Below are 8,436 nucleotides of genomic sequence, written 5' to 3'. Positions count from 1 at the left end.
GGATTGGGATAAGAGTTGTACGAGCCCCCAATAAAATGCTTAAATAAAAAAAAGTTCCCCAGGCTGTAAAGCCTTCCAGGAGCAGACAGCCTCATCTTTTCCCCTTGGAGCTGCTGGTGAGTTTGAACTGAGAGCTTTGCAGTTGTCAGTCCGATGCTTCCCCATGGTGTCACCAGGGCTCCTCACTCACATAAAGGTCCACATAAAAGTTTGGGAACAAATTTACTTATATACTCTCATTCAAAACCAAATTAACTTTTACATTTTTTTAAAGTTGCCAAATATCGATAGATATTTCTTTTGGGAAACAGTTTTTCAAATTATCGCATGAAATGTTCATAGGCAATTCATTAGAAACTCATTAATATGATTTGTGGTACTATATCTGAAAATGCACATTTATTTTAAATCTCACTGCCATCAAGTCATGCTGACTCATGGTGACCCTATAGGACAGGGTAGAACTGCCCATATGGATTTCTGAGTCTTTTTAAAAATTTTTATTTCTGAGTCTTAATGGGAGTAGAAGGCCTCTTTCTCCCATGGAGCGACAGGTAGTTTCAAACTGGTGACCTTGAGGCTATCTGTCCAATTAGCCCAATGCATAACCACTAAGCCACCAGGGCTCCAATTGTCTACAAGAAAAAAGAGACAAAGGAGTGATTAGGGACTGTATCTGATTTGGAAAATTATTTGCTTGTTCTTAAATGTGATTGTCTTTGTGAGAAAATGATATCCACATTTACTATACTTTAATGTACTAAAACATTCACCTATTGAGGTTCTGTATTTTTTTAACATGAGCAATATGATAGTAAATATCATGGAATATATGCATTGATGTGATTTTTTTGGGAGGATTGATTCCAGTAAGTGATCATGTAGGTGGGGTCAAATGGGGTCAAATATATTTAAAACACTGATTGATATTATGACTCTGTTACTTCCTATGGGGCTGTCACCACGCACGTGTCCACTGGCAGTGCTTCCTGGGTGGCTGTGTCTTTGTCACTGCCCTGGACACTCCTGCTGTTCAGGTTGTGTCCAGCAGATGGGTGAGAAGTGGCATCTAATTACTTTAGTTTGCCTTTCCCAGGCTCCTGGTGAAATTGAGCATCTTTTCAAACATTTATCGAGTGTTTGCAATTCCTCTTCTATATGTTGCCCGATCCTGTTCTCTGACTTTGTACGTGTACTGCTGTTTGTCTCTTTCAAATAGGGTTTGGTGGTGTCCTCGCTTCTCAGGAATCTTAACTCTTTGTCATAGGAATTGTAGATACTTCCTCCCATCGGGGAGAAAATATTTTCTCTCTTTTGAGTTGATGAATGCATTTCAATGTCACAGAATCAGGATTTTGATCTGGTTCCTTGATTGTCTAGCTGTATGATTTTGGGTTTCTTTAACCTCACAGAGCCTTGCCATTAAGAGCAAAAAACAAAACAAAGCTATTTCCAATGAGTGGACTGCAGCTCGTCTGAACCTATAGAACAGAGTAGAACGTCCCTGTATGTTTCCCAAGGCTTTTGTCCTCTTGACAAAGGCAGACTGACACATCTTTTTCCTGAGAGCAGCGGGTGTGTTAGAACTGTCAACTTTGGGATTCATAGCTGAGTGCTTGGTCACTGCGTCACCAGGCTCCTCCTTAGAGCTTATGTCCACCCAGGGGTGTTGCGGCCATTCAAATGCATAATGATTCCATCGGAAAGGAGAACGGCCCCAAGCGGTCTCCATCCTCTGTACAGCTCTACCAGATGATCTATCTCATCTTTCTCCTGCAGAGTGGCTGGTGGGTTTGAACCACTGACCTTCTGGTTAGCAGTCCAGTACTTAACTCACTGTGCTATCGCAGCACATTTTTTCAGAGCCTGCATGGCCTCTAAACAAATCATAGTACCTGATTTTAAAAGGGTGTTGGTGCGTTTGAATGAGCTGACTCCCCGCTCTGGACCTCAGCTGCTGCTTTGTGAGGGAGTTGGATTGAATGACCTTGATTGTTACTTTTCATAGTGACTTCTGAGGATATGAAGTCTCCGGCTGATGCTTGTATTAAAGGATGTGGCTTGTCATTTTATGCCTGCCCTGTGGGGGATATTGTCTTGGGATGGGAATAAGTATATTTCAGTACGTGAAGACTAGCATGATGACCGCCCCACCCCAACCCTGCTAATTCACCTGCATCCCCTTGTGCCTGTTCTCATGTATTCATGTTCTTCTCAGACCTCATCCAGACATGCACATCATCTTTACATGGTTGAATCATAGCCAGACTGCAACTTTACATTGTTCCCCCTACACACACACTCACTCTTAAGTGTTTCATCAAACCTATTAAAGACCCATGGTGGTGGTGGTGGTAGATGACATCAAGTAGGTTCCAAACCATAGTGACACGGTGCACAACAGAACAAAACACTGCATGGTCCAGTGCCATCCTTACAAGGGTTCCGATGCCAGAGCCCACTGTTACAGCCACTGTGTGATCCATCTCATTGAGGGACTTGCTCTTTTTCACTGCCTCTCCACTTTACCAAACATGATGCCCTTCTCCAGGGACTGGACTCTCTTGACAATTTGTCCCAAATATACAAGATGAAGTCTTGCCACCCTGGCCTCTATGGAGTACACTGGCTGTATTTCATCCAAGACAGATTTGTCTGTCCTTGTAGCGTCCATGGGACATTCGGTGTTCTTTGTCAGCACCACAATTCAAAGGCATCCATTCTCCTACGGTCTTCCCTGGTCAGTGGCCAACTTTCACATGCATATGTGCTATGGTGGTGGCAGTGTTTTGTTTTGGTTTTGCTTTGTTTAGTGGCACTGTCAAATAAACATCGGACTATTAACTAACAGGTCTGCGGTTCAAAACCTACCAGCTTGCTCCAAGAGAGAAAGATGAAGCTTTAGGCTCCTGCAATGATTTATAGCCTCAGAAATGTTGTATAGGGTGGCCAGGAGTCTGAACTGACCTGAGACCCAGACTATGACCTTGAGTCTATCCCACCTGGATTTGGAGACCATCCCCAAGATTGAATGCATTGAACACTAATGACTGAATGCCGGAGAAGCTGAGGAGGACGCTGAAGGCATCATAAAGAAAGACAAAGATCACTGTCAAAGAGACAGGAAGGAAAGAAGACCAAAATGGATATACAAAGAGACCCTGAGGCTTGCTCTTGAACACAGAAAACTGAGCGAATGGAGGAAATTATGACGGGAAAGAGCGGAACAGAACACTCCCAGGATGACCTCAGAAGACAAGCGGAAACAATGCAAGGAACCGTGCTAAGGCTTGGAGTTAGAAAACCAGAGGGAAGAACAGGCTAGGCATTTCTCAAACAGAAAGAACGGGAGAAACAAAATTCAAGCCTTGAGTTGCCATGTTGATGGATTCTGTGGGCGAAATATTGAACCCTGCAGGAAGCATCAAAAGAAGCTGGAAGGAATACACAGTCACTGTGCCAAAAACAATTGGTCAACACTCACCATTTCATGAGGCTATACGTGACCAAGAACTGATGGTATTCAAGAAAGAAGTCCACGTTGCACTGAAGGCATTGGCAAAACAAGCAAACAAGCAAACAAGCCTCAGTGTATGCCAAGACATTTGGAAGATGGCTACCTGGTTCATTGCGGGAAGATATCCATATTTGTGCTAATTTCAAAGAAATACAACAGGATGAGGAAATTATCAAACATTATACCATTAATAACACACCAAAGTAAAATTTTGCTGATGATAATTTTAAAAATGGTTGCAGCACTACATCAACAGGCAACTAACAGAAACTCAAGTTGGATTCAGAAGAGGTCATCGGATGGGGGATGTCATTACTCATATCAGATGTTGGCTGACATCAGAGAAAGATGTTTACATGTGTTTCTTGACAAGGCAAATTCATTTGACTTTGTCCATCAGAACGCATTATGGATTACACTCTGAAGAATGGACATTCCAGAACACATCATTGGGTTTATGTGGAACCTGAACATAGACCAAGAGACAATCATTCAAACAGAACAAGGGGAGAGTTATTGCAAGGTTTTAAATCAGGAAAGATATGTGTCAGGATTGTATCCTTGTACCCTAACTATTCAATCTGTATGCTGAGCAAATAGTTCAAGAAGCTGGGCTACAAGGTGGTACTTCCCAAAACACCAGAATTGCACTGGGTAGAGTGGGGCTTTGCTAGTAAGCATTTTCCCCCACTAGGTGAACATTGAGCAGCTCGCTCTGAGTTAGTGCATCCAGTGGCATCACCTGGGAAGGTTCTCTCTGGTCACTGTGATTTTTTTCATAAAAGCAGTTTCATTTGAACCTTGAGGCTTGTTTGCTTGTTTGTTTTGTCTTCAGCGATTGTGCCGGGAGGGTGCACATCACAGAATGCCGGTTAGTTAAGGCAAAGTGTTCTTGTATTGAGGGAGGGTATGAGCAGAGGCCCAAAGTCCGTCCACTATCTCAGTGTATTTCCATATAAATATATATACATAGGCCAATACCTCTATTTTTATGGATTAACGTATTTCCATATGTACACACCTATGCTTATACCTCTATCCATAGCTTTGCTTCCTAGATCTCTCCTGTTTCCTTTTGCCTTCCTCCTGCCCCATCATCACGTTCCCCCTTCTTCTGCCTCTTAGTAATTTCTGTTAGCTAGATCTCTGTTGCTCCGACACTCCCAGGATCTCTATGTCCTCCTTGCTGTTGATTTTAATTCCCCAGTTGTTCCTGTCTATGGCGTTGTTTACTCACCTCACCCTTCCCCTGCCACCTTCTCCCCACAAACCCCTTTAATGGTTTTTAGTATACTCACAAGATTGTGCAAAGATTTCCACTATCTATCTAATTCCAGGAGCCCTGGTGATGTAGTGGTAACACATTGGATTGCTAACCTCAAGGTCAGCAGTTCAAAACCACCAGTCGCCCATAAGAGAAAGACAGGCTCTTGACTCCGGTAAAGAGTTACAGTCTCAGAAACCCACAGGGGCAGTTCTATCCTGTCCTATAGGGTCACTATGAGTCAGAATAGACACAGGAGTGGTGAGTTCAGCTAATTCCAGAACATTTTCACTACCTCAAGAAGAAACCCCATATCCATTAATAGTCACTGTCCACTTTCTCCCCATTCTGAGCCCAACTACCACTAGTCTACTCTCTGTCTCTAAAGATTTACCTGTTCGGGACATTTCCCTTAAATGGAATCATACGATGCTTTGCCTTTGCATTTGGCTCTTTTCACTTAACATCATGTTTTCAAAGCTCATCCATGCTGTAGCAGGTATCAGCGTTATATTGTAGTGCTATATAATATTTCCCTTTGGGGAAATATGTAGGTTATTAATACATATTTTTGCTGTTCTAAAGAAACATTGATATATTTATGTGTCTAATTCATCTATTCTCTTGAATTATTTCCTTAGGATAAATTCCCTTAGGTGGAATAACTAGGTCAAAGGGTATGAACATTTTTATTGCTCTTGTCATTTGTGATGCCCAGAACTAAATGCAATTCTCAGATGTGTTCAGACAGAACGAGATACTGTGAGGCTATTAAGTTCTCAAGGTCTGGGCAATATATCATCCTTTAAATCAAGCAGCCTAGGACTTTATTAGCTTTTTTTGGTTGCCATGTAAGTGTGACTCATTGAGTTTATAGCCAACCAAGACCTTTATATCTTTTCTTAGGGATGATGTCTTAAAGCGCTGTTTGTTTGCATTGAATTCAGGGCTCAGGAGGATGTTGAGAATTCCTTTGCTTCTGTGTAGCATTTCTTTGTTTTCCTTTATCTGCGGGGTGGTTCTAACTAACGCGCGGGGTTGGGTTTATTGCAATTCCTGGTGAGACCTGCAGATGGCGCCATAAGGCTACCACAAGGGTAAAATATGGTCGTAGCTACTTTTAGGATCTGGTTAAAGTAGCGAGCACATCCTTAGCAGGTCATTACCAGGGTTGTCTTTTTGTTGAGAGAGTTAAGTGCAGAAATTGCATTTGGGGGGCTCTTCTGGGTAAGCTCCAATTAAAGTTTGTTTTCCAGAAGTTATTTGCTCTCCTAGGGGCTCTGGGGCAGTCAGGGTCATGTCTACAGCTGCCTCCAACACATAGCTCAGATTGCTTTGACTCTGGAAGTTCGTGCCCTGAGATAAAGCTGACTTTTGGTTTCTCTTCATGTCCTCTGCTATCTGTTTCTCTCAGTCCCTTTAGGAAACTTGCTAAACGGACTGACGATTGCTTTTGTTTAATGTTTAAGTGGACTTTGAACACTAACGACAAAAAGCCAAGCATTTGTGTAAGATCCCAGCTGAATCATCTGATTTCAATGGTTTGTTTCTCTATTTTCTTCCTAACTCTCATTTTTCTCCCTCTTCTTCTTACTTACCCTAGATGAGAAAGAAAATAATTCAAGAGGATAGACAAATTGGAGACATAAGATATCAATGCTTTCTTTATAACAGCAACATTATGTTAAGGTGACCAGACGTCCCGCTTTTGGCGGGACAGTCCTGATTTTTAACATCCCCCCCCCCCCACATCCCATGGTGTTTTAAAAAGTCCCGATTTTTGGAAAGAATGCACAAGCTAGGGTATACAGTTTTCGGCTGCCATGTGGCTATTTCACCAGGATATGAATTTTATCAATGGTGTCCCACTTTACCAATGTTAAAATCTGGTCACCTTACATTATGTGTTCATAACCTACATATTTCTCCAAAGTGAAATATTCTATTGCAGTAAAATAGAATGATGACCCATGTTACAACATGGGTAAACCTTGAAAACATTATTTACCTACTCCTTTGCGAATTATTACAACTTTCCGGAAGGACTTCCTGGGTTTAAAACTCGTCTGAGGGAAAGGCCCTGAGCCTGGCTGAATGCTGGCAACGCGGTGCTGCAGGATGGCTTTGCGATGGCAGAGGTGGAAGAAACCCTGAAGCGATTGCAGTCAGAAGTGGTGACCACGGAAGGCATTCCCATCAAAAGCACCATGGACAATCCCGCCACCACACAGTACGCCAACCTCACGCACAACTTCATCTTGAAGGCAAGGAGCACTGTGGGAGAAATTGACCCCCAGAATGACCTCACCTTCCTTTGAATTCTTTCCAAGAAAAATGAAATTATGGTTGCACCAGACAAAGACTGTTCCCTGGTTGTGATTCAGAATCCAACAATAAACTACTAGGCTCCTTTTGTTAGTCCTGAACGTAATCCACCTCCCCTCAAGTGTTAATCATGCCAATCCACTACAAATGGAATCATATCCTCAAACCAATCCAGTGACCGAAAGACCTGCTGCCTCGCCCACCCCATGGTGGAAGAAACTGTCTGCGGCACCTGTGGCTGCAGAGGAGGTCCCGCTGCAGGGCCTTCTCTTTCCAGGCGACCCCTCCCATGGCACCTGGGGGTCGGGGCAAGAGCTGTGAGGAGCCCCCATCCTGCTTCCTCCTGACCTTCAGTTCATCTGTTGCCCTTGGAAAAGTCTGTTCTTCTTTACCTAAAAATAACCTAAATGCATGCTTCAAAAACAAACAAAAACCCAACTCATCGGACACGATCAGCTTGAACAGAATGTAACAGTGTCAGGTGTGGGAAAGTTGGAAAGGAATGATTTTAACTCATTCTGTGCTGGACCTCTGTCTCATTTCTGGGTCGAGGAAAGTTTGGGGGCACACCTTTCGCTGAACAATGACTGGCTCAGCAGATGAGCCTGGACTCTGTACCCCAAAGGGGCATTTCCTCTCTTATGGTAGGTCAGGCTCCTTTCAGGTGCATTAGTACCAGGAAAGGAAGGGGAGTATCAATGTCTTCTACTCAGGTGTTTCCCAGTTGTGCATCCCAGGGTCAGGGAAGCTCCGGCTGCTCCCTGGAGCATCCCTCCCCCACTGCAAAACCCACACCCACCAGTTAAGCTTGATGTCTCTTCTTTTCTGAATAGGTTGAGTTGTAAAGCAAATAACTGCCCAATCTGGTAGTATCCAGATTATTCTATCTTCAATGAGCAGGAACTCACTACTTCGTAGCAGCTGACTTCTGCACAGGTCTGGGAACTGAGTCTTTCAGACCCATCTCTGCCAAGCCCAACCCTCTCCATCCGGGGGATTCTTCCTGACTTCACTCATCCACTCTTCTTTTCTAGAAGGCTTTTTCCCTCTTGGCGGATCCAAATCTTTACACTTCTTCCACAGCCCAGTTTAAAGTTGCTCCCTAAACAGCGGATTCATTCTCTCTCTAGTAATTTCCCCCCCTTGAATTCCTTCAGCATTCTTTAAAATTTTTTTTAATTTAAATTATTTTATTGGAGCTGGTACAACTCTGATCACAATCCATCCATCCATCCATTGTGTCTAGCACATATTTGTACACATGTTGTAATCATCACTCTCAAAACATTTTCTTTCTACTTGAGCCCTTGGTATCATCAGTTCCTCATTT

At 43.1% G+C, this 8,436-nt stretch overlaps 1 pseudogene; it reads left to right on the top strand.

Annotated features, from left to right (window-relative positions):
* Nucleotides 1-6,910: 6,910 nt before the first annotated feature.
* Nucleotides 6,911-7,186, top strand: LOC101650471 (annotated as a pseudogene).
* Nucleotides 7,187-8,436: the final 1,250 nt, after the last annotated feature.

Source organism: Echinops telfairi, unplaced genomic scaffold (assembly GCF_000313985.2).
Source record: "Echinops telfairi isolate 266 unplaced genomic scaffold, ASM31398v2 ScPeMD7_12;HRSCAF=54, whole genome shotgun sequence".
In the NCBI taxonomy this organism is placed as follows: Eukaryota; Metazoa; Chordata; class Mammalia; order Afrosoricida; family Tenrecidae; genus Echinops; species Echinops telfairi.
This window is presented reverse-complemented; position numbering and strand designations above follow the sequence as displayed.